We start from the raw sequence: 13088 nt of genomic DNA on the forward strand, positions 1-13088 counted from the left end.
TTTTCGAAAGTCTTAAACCAGTGCTTCCATTCCTGAGCAGCCGTTGATAAGTTGGGGTCACAGTCTAGCCTCTCAGGTTTCAGTAAACGCTCCATGTTGTGATGTAGTCTAGCGCAGGATCACCACCAGGTAGCCCAGGATTCTATGTTCAATAAATTGTTGTGATAGAAACACAGGCCTTATCTCTAGGCTTTATTGAACATAGAATCTTCATAGTACTTCTGCAACAACAAAATATAATGACTAGTACATCTAATAATGGCTTCTACAGGGATGGTGATGTCTTGCATATGTCAAGAGAAAAGTTATAACTACAGGCCACATATTTAAACTCACCATGTAATCTGCATGACTAATGTATATATAAATAGAGGAGGGGAGAATCACACACCATGTGTTGGCGCCCATGACACACACCAAACTGTTGTTGTTGTTAAGGGCCCCAAGAGGTGGTGCAGTATTATCCTGCTGCTGCTCCTCACAGGACCAGTATCACTACAGTGTGTTATAAAGATTATATCGCTGGTAGGTCGATTTTATATATATTTACTACTAGAATATTTTTAATATATATTGATCAATATAACTTATCAAATTAACATGGTATTATCCAAAATGTCTTCATGGAAGCATTTATGGAGAGACAACAACACTGGAAACTGAGTTGGTGGGTGAATCCACAAGAGGATAGTATTTGGGTGCTGGTCAGATGAGGAGAGTTAAAGAATTGTTGGACTTCTTTGGTGAGATGAAGAGTCTTAAATGGAACAATTATAGACCTTTAATATGTAGAGTCATGCTTGGCTTCAGGTAACTTTAACAAGCAAGACTACTAGAAAGTGGTAATGTGGATGATAGATGAACAAATTGAAGGAGATATATATTATTAGTTCCTAACATTCTAATTCTACCTAAAACCTGCAATATATCAAGCTAGTGTTATCCCTGTAGTTTATCTGGAGAGGGTTCCAGAGGTCAATGCCCTCGCGGCTCAGTCTGAGACCAGGCCTCATGGTGGATCAGAGTCTGATCAACCAGGCTGTTACTGCCGGTCGCACGCAAGCTGGTGTATGAACCACAGCCCGGTTGGTCAGGTACTGACTTTAGGTGCCTGTCCAGTACCTTCTTGAAGACAGCCAGGGGTCTATTGGTAATCCCCCTTATGTATACTGGGAAGCAATTGAACAGTCTTGGGCCCCAGACACTTATTGTGTTGTCTCTCAGTGTACTCGTGGTACCCCTGCTTTTCATCGGGGGAATGTTGCATCTCCTGCCAAGTCTTTTGGTTTCATAGGGAGTGATTTTTGTGGGCAGGTTTGGTATTAATCCCTCCAGGACCTTCCAAATGTACATTATCATGCATCTCTCTCGCCTGCATCCCACGGAATACAGATCAAGGATCTTCAATTCCCAGTAATTTAGGTGCCTTATCGTACTTATGTGTGCTGTAAAAGTTCTTTGTACACTCTCCAGGCCTGCAATGTCGGCAGCCTTGAAGGTGGCCGTTAGTGTACAGCAGTATTTCAGCTTGGAGAGAACAAGCAATTTAAAGAGTGTCATCGTGGGCTTGGCGTCCCTAGTTTTGAAGGCGAGAGCCTCTGTCATTATCACTCCCAGGTCCTTCATGTTTCTTTTTCGCTCTATTGTATGGTTAGAATTTGTGGTATACCCTGATACATTTTTAATTTCCTCAAGTTTTCCATATCTGAGTACTTGAAATTTCTCCTCGTTGAACTTCATTTTGCTTTGAGTGGCCCATTTGAAGATTTGGTTGATGTCCGCTTGGAGTCTCGCAGTGTCTTCGATGGAGGTCACCATCATGGCAATCCAGGTGTCATCTGCAAAGGTAGACACGAAGATATGGCTTACATCTATGTCTATGTCCAAAATGAAGATGAGGAATAAAATGGGAGCGAGTACTGTGCCTTGTGGAACAGAGCTTTTCACTGTAGCTGCCTCAGACTTTACTCTGTTTACTCTTACTCTTTGTGTTCTCTTTGTCAGGAAGTTATAGATCCATCTACCAACTTTTCCTGTTATTCCTTTATCGTGCATTTTGTGCTCTATTACACTTGTCGAAGGCTTTTGCAGTCTGTGTATACTACATCTGTATTTTGTTTATCCTCAACAGCATGCAGGACCTTATCATAGTGGTCCTATAGCTGGGACAAGCAGAAGCAACCTGCTCTAAACCCGTGTTGCCCTGGATTGTGTAACTGATGGGTGACCCCTGTGTCCATGATCCCTCTCCATAGAATGCTGAAAGCACGCGATAGAGACTTCTTGAAATTCTTGATGAACACGGAGTTCCATGAGGCTGGGCCTGGGGCAGAGTGCATGGGCATGTAATTTATTGCCATTTATAATTATGTGCTGACTCATGATTTCCGTTACTTGCTTTGTCGGCGTGGATTCTAAAGGCCTCTACTGCCTGTTACAGTGGCCCTGTGGAATTTTTTGAACTCAATAAATTCTCACATCCTCCCGCCGGCAAAAGCAGACGCTGAGTCTAAATCAAGTCTGACTCCTGCAAACCTCCCACTAGGCCTTGGAAGATAGCAATATCCGACGGGTTGCACAGCTGCTGCTCTGGTCGAGCAGATTCTGGTCCAACTTCAACCGCCCAGTTTTTCACCTTGAGAGGCAAGAGCTTGTTGATGGTTCTTATGGTATCAACTCCACTTATTCTCACTTTTATTATCCTTAGCTACCCGGCCTTATCCGGGTGGACTGATACCACCATGCCCACTGGCCAGTATGCCCTGGATGCCTCACTTTCTATTAGCACCAGGTCCCCTTGACTCAATGGAAATAAGTCACTCTGTCTGACTTTTTTTGGGTTGTTCTAGGTACTTTACATATATGTTGCTATGTATGATAATGTATGTAACTGTATTTGTGTATACCTGAATAAGCTTACTTATTTCCTTCTGGGTCAGCCTCGTAAAAATGCTCTCAGAAAGCTGTCAAATAATCACTACACCACATTTGGTTCCATTTGTCCAGCATGTTTCTAACTTATCGTGACTCTTGCGCAATTCTTCATTGGTGGGAGGTCCCTCTGGCCCATAATTCTCCGGCTCCCCATAGGGTTGGCTCAAGATAGCCGGGAAAGGCTCGACCCTCCTTCTGAATAGCATGTGACTGGGGGTGAGAGCCTCCTGTTCATCAATCCCATTTTGCACATAGGTCAAGGGTCTGTTGCTAATTCTCGCCTCTGTTTTGGCCAAGATTGTCCACAATTCATCGGTGTTCACCCTCTTACCATGTTTGGAAATTTGTCTGGACTGCCTCCATGTGAGTCGTCTACCCTAGCAAGCTCTGTTGACACCGAGCCCTGAGGCTGGTACCTCAGCCTCACAAGTGGCTTATAGGACACATTTCCATAAATGACTGATGCTGCAAGAAATCTCGCCTGCATGCACGAATAAAGGACTAACTTGCTTGGTGTTGGAGAATATATCCCGGTCTTCAACCTCCTTTAAGCTTTAGCCCCTCTGGACTTCCCCTTGAGAACCACGTGCAACCGGGAGCCTTAATTCCTGCAATATTCAGTCGGTATTAGTGACCTGCCTGCACCTCAGAAATTCCTGTTTCCAAGGGCTTGTGTATCCCCTAGTATAACTGCAGGAAGTGACACTAGCTTCTAAGCTTAACAACGAGGAGACGCCGGTATGTACCGATCATTGGCCGATTGACTGCACAAAGACCCACAGTTCAACTCACTCGCAATTTCCCCCAGAAACTGGCCAGAATTCTGAGAAAGAAAGGGAGGTCTTGTCTTTCTGTGTGGGCCTGACAGAGGAGGTCATCTACGGTACTTCGAGGTGCCTCCACTAGATTTCCCCAGGGCCTAGTATGTGTAGACACGTGGGGTGCCGCCCTGATGTTCATGGCGGTGTGCCTCGTTTGGAGTTTCGACAAAGAAGGAGGCACTGTGGTCTCAAAACCCCATGCCTCGTCATTCAAACTTGGGCTGCCAGTTCTTCCTAGCTAATATAACCTAGTGTTTGCCTATATTACCGGCCTATTACTACCTACGTTAAGGTTTTAAGTCCTAATATTAGTTTACTAACAGAATAAACTACCTACCTCTTCTTTGAAGGGTAAATCTATCAATTAAAATGTACCTTCCAACTACCTTCACCAACCTGGGTGTATGTGTGTGTTTTGGGTCGATGTAAGGGCCCCCCAACTCAGACGTTCCATCCGTGACATGTTGGACTCTTCATATGGCGTATCTGCCCTGTGGAACTTTAGGACCGAATAAGTTTCCACACCATGCAAGACCTTTTGAATGCACCTTTTAACTGTGCCCACCATGTGCTCAAAGAAATCCTTTTGTCAAGGTGCTCTAGGAGCTATGAACTTCCACTCACACTCTACTTTCTTCACGCGTTCGCGCATTTTCCCTGTGTCCAGAAGGTTTCTAAAGACTTTGTCAGCTGCTCTAAAGCTTGTTCCGTTGTCAGATATAACCAATCTTTGGCATAAACCTTCTGAACAGCTTTACAAAAATGTCAGTTGACATATCTGCCACCAACTCCAAATGTACGGCTCATGTAGTTGCACAAGTAAACAGGGAGACATTCACCTGCTGGTCTACCCTCCCTCCTTCCAGGCTTTTAAGGGTGACTACTCCAGTAGGTATAATTGTAGGTTTAAACATACAGGTAGGTATAACTGTAGGTATAAACCTACAGTATCAAATGGCCTGTCACTCTGCACCCGCTCCTGGGGCAGAAGTGGCGGCCCAGGATATTGTAAGGTCCTCCCATCATACCATCAGCAGATGGTGCAATTCCTGATCACCTTCACTGCAACTCAACCTTTAAGTACCCAATAATTCTGATGAAAGCAGGTAAGGGTATTTCCAAACCCTCCATGCGTAGTCCTTTTGTGAGCATCGTGTATCACCAGTTCGGCCAATCACCCATCCTTCCTGAGTAGCACAGAGTGTTTGGCCCCATAAATGAGATCCTCCTCTATCCCTTATTAGCCTTCCATTATTTAGAAACAACCCCAACGAGTGCACCAGTTTATGACTTCCCGAATCTCTGATAGACCCAAAACCAGACTTCGTCTGCTTGTCCAGTTGCCAGTACCTCCAGGTTTCCTGGAAATCTCTCCCTTTGGTGCTGCTGGATCCAATGCTCTCCAGAACGAGAGATCGACAATTGGCGTCCTTAGTCTACTTTGTCATTCAGATATTTTCATGAATTGGAACACCATTTCTGTGACTTCAACCGCTTTCCTCAATGAGGAGTAGCGTCTGGGGTCAAACAACTCAGTGTCTGGTTTCCCCACGAAATGTACCATGCAGTTGGTTACCTCTTCAAACTTCTGATTTGGCCATTCTTCCTTCACTGGCAACCAGTCCCGACCTTTAAACCAAATCTCGCTTTTGCCCAGTTTTTCATGTGTCACCCCTCAGCTTATCAGTTCGGCTGGGTTCGAGCCAGTTGACACATGTAAAATTGTAGATACTGACTGCAATTCTCATATTTCTTTCACCTGATTCCTAACATAGAGCAGTTTAGACCTGTCATTCTTGACCCACTGTAAGGTCACTTCCGAGTCTGTTCATACATACGTGTTTGTCACTCTAAGGCTACTCATTACTTCCTTTACATACCTCCCCATTCTTACTCCCAACAACATTGCTGTTAACTCCAGCTCTGGGATGGAGCACTGCTTTAGGGGCGTCACTTGCGCCCTGCTGGTGGCTAAATTGACCTGCTCCCCTACCTCTGAGTAAGCTACTGCCCCATATACATCCTTGGCTGGATGCACCATTGTTAAGGATTGTGTGATCTAGTGGTCTAAAGCGTCATGCATTTTCTCTCACCATGATGCAGGCCAAAACAGCATGGGTTCGACTCCTTGGTTAGTGCAGTGTCGTGCCGAATAAGTAAAATTGTTCAATTAGCAAGAACTCATTTTAAATTAAGTCCTTTCTAAAATTTTATCATATACGTTTAAGGATACATTTTTATTAATATTTTTGTACCAAAAGAACCTTAGAAAACTTACCTAATCTTATTACAACAAACACAATTTAATTAAGCCTAATCCAAATAAATATATTTTAGATAAGTGTACAGTAAAATTCCTGGGTAAAATTCCTCAAGAGAAGTAAGAGACAATGGTCAACCTTACCAGTAGATCCAGGTATAATGTTACTTAATTTGTCATCCTTGAAGAGTGGCAAGAGATGAGTAGCTGGCACTCATAATAGTATATATATATATATATATATATATATATATATATATATATATATATATATATATATATATATATATATATATATATATATATATATATATATATATACAGCCTCTCCTCACTTACTGACGTACTCGTTTACCGAAGCATCGGACTTAGCAGTCGATGTGCTTAAGTCGCATACTGTCACCTCAAATAGGTTGTAGTATACAGGTAAACTACTGCCTTACGTCTCCCGAGATTCAATCACCATCCTCATCTTAGTGGATGATGGTGAAGGGCTCGCAGTAACAAATTAATATAACCTTGAAAACTGCAAAGACCAGGTATAATGTTAACTAGTTTGTCATCCTTGAAGAGTGGAAAGAAATGAGAAGCTAGCACTCATAGTAGTATATATATATATATATATATATATATATATATATATATATATATATATATATATATATATATATATATATATATATATATATACAGTGGAACCTCTACTTGAGAGTTTAATCCATTCCATGACCTTGCTTGCAGCTGGATTTGCTCATTTGCAGAATCAATTTCCCTCATTTAAATTACAGTGGACCCTCGAGTTTCGGCAGCCTCGACTTTCGTGAAATTCGACTTTCGGCGAGTTTTTTTTGGCAAAATTTGACCTCAAGTTTCGTGATTAGACTCGTGTTTCGGTGACTGTCCAGTACCCGCCTGTCACTGCGCACACCAAGCCAGTCTCCCACGCAATTCATGCTCAGTGTGCCATTGTTTACCAACATGTGACCATCACCCCGCGGGTTTGTACAATACATTTCATAATAATTCATTGTTTTTTTGTGCTTGCAACTGCTAAATAAGTCATCATGGACCCAAGGAAAGCTAGTGCAAGCCCATTAGTAAATAAAGTGTGGAACATGATCCAGAGGGATATTGAAGGTTTTGAGGGAGACCCTGTCCCTGCCGACCCTCTGCCTGTTGTGGAAGGTGTTGTGGCATTGGGCAAGTCCATGGGGTTGGAGGTGAGTGACAGGGATGTGGAAGAGTTGGTGGAGGACCACAGGGAAGAGCTAACCACTGACGAACTGCAAGAGCTTCGACTGGAACAGCATCAGACCACAGCCGAGGAACTTGCTTCAGAGGAGGAGGAAGAGGGAACGGATGAGGTGCCTTCTTCAAATGTTAAGGAGATTTGTGCCAAGTGGAATGAGTTGCAAAGTTTGGTTGAAAAGTATCACCCTGACCAAGCTGAAACAAGCCATATCTTCAACATGTACAATGACTGTGTTGTGTCCCACTTCAGGAAAATCTTAAAGAAACACCAGAAAAAGACCTCTCTGGACAGATATTTTGTGCGACAGGGGTCCAGTGACTCTCAAGTTGTTCCCATTGGCATTAAAAGAAGAAGGGAAGTAACCCCAGATAAGGACTTGCTACTTAAAGTCCTAATGGAGGGAGATTCTCCTTCCAAACAATAGTGTACACCTTCCTCCTATCCCCTCCTCCCATCTTCCATCCACCCAGAAGTCTTCAGTGAAGGTAAGTATAATGTTATTATTTTTTATGTGCATGTACTTGGTTTCTCATTGATTTCAGTATATAAATCTTTATTTAATTTGAAAAAAATATTTTATTTTAATATTTTTGGGTGTCTGGAATGGATTAATTTTATTTCCATTATTTCTTATGGGGAAAATGGTTTCGAGTTTCGTGAATTTCGACTTTCGGCAGGCTCTCTGGAACGGATTAATAACGAAACTCGCGGGTCCACTGTAATTGAAATGTAATAAATTCGTCAGTACGTGACCAGCCAGGCTGTGGCTCGTACATTGGATTGCGTGCAGCCAGCAGTAACAGCTTGGTTGATCAGGCTGAGATTCACCATGAGGCCTGGTCACAGACCGGGCTGCGGGGCCATTGATCCCTGGAACTCTCTCCAGGTAAACTCTCCAGGTAAACTCCAGATAGAACTCTGTACTTCAATAATTTCGCTAATATCAACTCTACGGCTTATTTATCTATCACAGTTCATCTAATATGACATAACAAACAATATAAATAACATAGAAACCTGATATATACTCTAGAATGAATAAAATATGTCATTATATATGTGGCAGCATCGGCAGCTGACGAGAGTTTGTCTGGAGACAGGACAAAATACTCCTTGAATATTTTCCTATCATCAACTCTAGGGCTTATTTAATATGAAATATTAAATAATATGATATATGAAACAATATAAATAATATAGATCATTAAAATATATCATTATGTAACAGGTGGAGGCGGCCACAACCGCTCCCTCTTCGTTGTGGTAAACACTGCCATCTAGTGACGGCCTTTTGAAGTCGTCTATTAATATAATTATTATTATGTATTATATTATTATTATATGTGCATTATTATTATACGTATTATTATTATTATTGAATTATATTATTATATGTATTATATTATTATACTATTATTATATGTATTATATTATTGTACTATTATTATGCATATTATTATTATAATACTTATTATTATTTTTTATTTTATTATCACACCGGCCGATTCCCACCAAGGCAGGGTGGCCCGAAAAAGAAAAACTTTCACCATCATTCACTCCATCACTGTCTTGCCAGAAGGGTGCTTTACACTACAGTTTTTAAACTGCAACATTAACACCCCTCCTTCAGAGTGCAGGCACTGTACTTCCCATCTCCAGGACTCAAGTCCGGCCTGCCGGTTTCCCTGAATCCCTTCATAAATGTTACTTTGCTCACACTCCAACAGCACGTCAAGTATTAAAAACCATTTGTCTCCATTCACTCCTATCAAACACGCTCACGCATGCCTGCTGGAAGTCCAAGCCCCTCGCACACAAAACCTCCTTTACCCCCTCCCTCCAACCCTTCCTAGGCCGACCCCTACCCCGCCTTCCTTCCACTACAGACTGATACACTCTTGAAGTCATTCTGTTTCGCTCCATTCTCTCTACATGTCCGAACCACCTCAACAACCCTTCCTCAGCCCTCTGGACAACAGTTTTGGTAATCCCACACCTCCTCCTAACTTCCAAACTACGAATTCTCTGCATTATATTCACACCACACATTGCCCTCAGACATGACATCTCCACTGCCTCCAGCCTTCTCCTCGCTGCAACATTCATCACCCACGCTTCACACCCATATAAGAGCGTTGGTAAAACTATACTCTCATACATTCCCCTCTTTGCCTCCAAGGACAAAGTTCTTTGTCTCCACAGACTCCTAAGTGCACCACTCACTCTTTTTCCCTCATCAATTCTATGATTCACCTCATCTTTCATAGACCCATCCGCTGACACGTCCACTCCCAAATATCTGAATACGTTCACCTCCTCCATACTCTCTCCCTCCAATCTGATATTCAATCTTTCATCACCTAATCTTTTTGTTATCCTCATAACCTTACTCTTTCCTGTATTCACCTTTAATTTTCTTCTTTTGCACACCCTACCAAATTCATCCACCAATCTCTGCAACTTCTCTTCAGAATCTCCCAAGAGCACAGTGTCATCAGCAAAGAGCAGCTGTGACAACTCCCACTTTGTGTGTGATTCTTTATCTTTTAACTCCACGCCTCTTGCCAAGACCCTCGCATTTACTTCTCTTACAACCCCATCTATAAATATATTAAACAACCACGGTGACATCACACATCCTTGTCTAAGGCCTACTTTTACTGGGAAAAAATTTCCCTCTTTCCTACATACTCTAACTTGAGCCTCACTATCCTCGTAAAAACTCTTCACTGCTTTCAGTAACCTACCTCCTACACCATACACTTGCAACATCTGCCACATTGCCCCCCTATCCACCCTGTCATACGCCTTTTCCAAATCCATAAATGCCACAAAGACCTCTTTAGCCTTATCTAAATACTGTTCACTTATATGTTTCACTGTAAACACCTGGTCCACACACCCCCTACCTTTCCTAAAGCCTCCTTGTTCATCTGCTATCCTATTCTCCGTCTTACTCTTAATTCTTTCAATTATAACTCTACCATACACTTTACCAGGTACACTCAACAGACTTATCCCCCTATAATTTTTGCACTCTCTTTTATCCCCTTTGCCTTTATACAAAGGAACTATGCATGCTCTCTGCCAATCCCTAGGTACCTTACCCTCTTCCATACATTTATTAAATAATTGCACCAACCACTCCAAAACTACATCCCCACCTGCTTTTAACATTTCTATCTTTATCCCATCAATCCCGGCTGCCTTACCCCCTTTCATTTTACCTACTGCCTCACGAACTTCCCCCACACTCACAACTGGCTCTTCCTCACTCCTACAAGATGTTATTCCTCCTTGCCCTATACACGAAATCACAGCTTCCCTATCTTCATCAACATTTAACAATTCCTCAAAATATTCCTTCCATCTTCCCAATACCTCTAACTCTCCATTTAATAACTCTCCTCTCCTATTTTTAACAGACAAATCCATTTGTTCTCTAGGCTTTCTTAACTTGTTAATCTCACTCCAAAACTTTTTCTTATTTTCAACAAAATTTGTTGATAACATCTCACCCACTCTCTCATTTGCTCTCTTTTTACATTGCTTCACCACTCTCTTAACTTCTCTCTTTTTCTCCATATACTCTTCCCTCCTTGCATCACTTCTACTTTGTAAAAATTTCTCATATGCTAACTTTTTCTCCCTTACTACTCTCTTTACATCATCATTCCACCAATCGCTCCTCTTCCCTCCTGCACCCACTTTCCTGTAACCACAAACTTCTGCTGAACACTCTAACACTACATTTTTAAACCTACCCCATACCTCTTCGACCCCATTGCCTATGCTCTCATTAGCCCATCTATCCTCCAATAGCTGTTTATATCTTACCCTAACTGCCTCCTCTTTTAGTTTATAAACCTTTACCTCTCTCTTCCCTGATGCTTCTATTCTCCTTGTATCCCATCTACCTTTTACTCTCAGTGTAGCTACAACTAGAAAGTGATCTGATATATCTGTGGCCCCTCTATAAACATGTACATCCTGAAGTCTACTCAACAGTCTTTTATCTACCAATACATAATCCAACAAACTACTGTCATTTCGCCCTACATCATATCGTGTATACTTATTTATCCTCTTTTTCTTAAAATATGTATTACCTATAACTAAACCCCTTTCTATACAAAGTTCAATCAAAGGGCTCCCATTATCATTTACACCTGGCACCCCAAACTTACCTACCACACCCTCTCTAAAAGTTTCTCCTACTTTAGCATTCAAGTCCCCTACCACAATTACTCTCTCACTTGGTTCAAAGGCTCCTATACATTCACTTAACATCTCCCAAAATCTCTCTCTCTCCTCTGCATTCCTCTCTTCTCCAGGTGCATACACGCTTATTATGACCCACTTCTCGCATCCAACCTTTACTTTAATCCACATAATTCTTGAATTTACACATTCATATTCTCTTTTCTCCTTCCATAACTGATCATTTAACATTACTGCTACCCCTTCCTTTGCTCTAACTCTCTCAGATACTCCAGATTTAATCCCATTTATTTCCCCCCACTGAAACTCTCCTACCCCCTTCAGCTTTGTTTCGCTTAGGGCCAGGACATCCAACTTCTTTTCATTCATAACATCAGCAATCATCTGTTTCTTGTCATCCGCACTACATCCACGCACATTTAAGCAACCCAGTTTTATAAAGTTTTTCTTCTTCTCTTTTTTAGTAATTGTATACAGGAGAAGGGGTTACTAGCCCATTGCTCCCGGCATTTTAGTCGCCTCATACGACACGCATGGCTTACGGAGGAAAGATTCTTTTCCACTTCCCCATGGACAATAGAAGAAATAAAAAAGAACAAGAGCTATTTAGAAAAAGGAGAAAAACCTAGATGTATGTATATATATATATGCATGTGCGTGTCTATGAAGTGTGACCAAAGTGTAAGTAGGAGTAGCAAGATATCCCTGTTATCTTAGCGTGTTTATGAGACAGAAAAAGAAACCAGCAATCCTACCATCATGCAAAACAGTTACAGGTTTTTGTTTCACAGTCATCTGGCAGGACGGTAGTACTTCCCTGGGTGGTTGCTGTCTACCAACCTACTACCTGTTAAAAAACATCTTTCCATCATACATTGCCCAAGTTTCAATAAGATAGCCCAACAAACAAATGAGATACAATTCCCAAGATCAAGAGCAAGACCCCCTCACCATCGTCAAGGCACCCAGGTGCCTTGAGGTCTGCTCACTTAGGGAAATTTGCTCGTGTATGGAAGCAAAAAAATGACCTATCGACTGCTCGTATTTGGAAAAACTTGCACGTGGAGGCGCTCGCATGTAGAGGTTCCACCGTACTACTATGAGTGCCAGCTGCTCATCTCTTGCCACTCTTCAAGGATCACAAATTATGTAACATTATACCTGGATCTACTGGTAAGGTTGACCATTGTCTCTTACGTCTCTTGAGGAATTTTACCCAGAATTTTCTTCCACTTGAGAGTTTTGAGGTGCACTTATTATGCCTCTTACAGCCAGTGAGGTACACTTATACCTCTTACATCCAGGGAAGTACACCTACTATACCTTTTGCATCACTGAGGTACACCTACTATACCTCTTGCATATTGAAGTACATGAGACTAGAGTTATAGGATATGAGGGATACCTTTCTCAGATCGAACAGCATCCAGAACACATTTGTGGTCGTTCACTGGTAAGTGCTTCACTGATAATTGCTTATTCATCATACAACAAATTAGGCGTTGCAATTCAAGTGAAGCAGAATCTGAATCCTCAGTATACACGTATAAAAGTGCTGTATAAACTCCACTATCCTCGTCACTTCATCAGAGACTGCAGA

At 41.9% G+C, this 13088-nt stretch overlaps 1 protein-coding gene across 2 annotated transcripts in view; it reads left to right on the top strand.

The window, feature by feature from the left end:
* The window catches only part of LOC128703032 (cytochrome P450 4C1), a 276764-nt gene that overhangs the window by 140080 nt on the left and 123596 nt on the right, over positions 1-13088 (top strand). The gene's annotated exons all lie outside the window — the stretch shown is intronic.

Source organism: Cherax quadricarinatus, chromosome 86 (assembly GCF_038502225.1).
Source record: "Cherax quadricarinatus isolate ZL_2023a chromosome 86, ASM3850222v1, whole genome shotgun sequence".
In the NCBI taxonomy this organism is placed as follows: Eukaryota; Metazoa; Arthropoda; class Malacostraca; order Decapoda; family Parastacidae; genus Cherax; species Cherax quadricarinatus.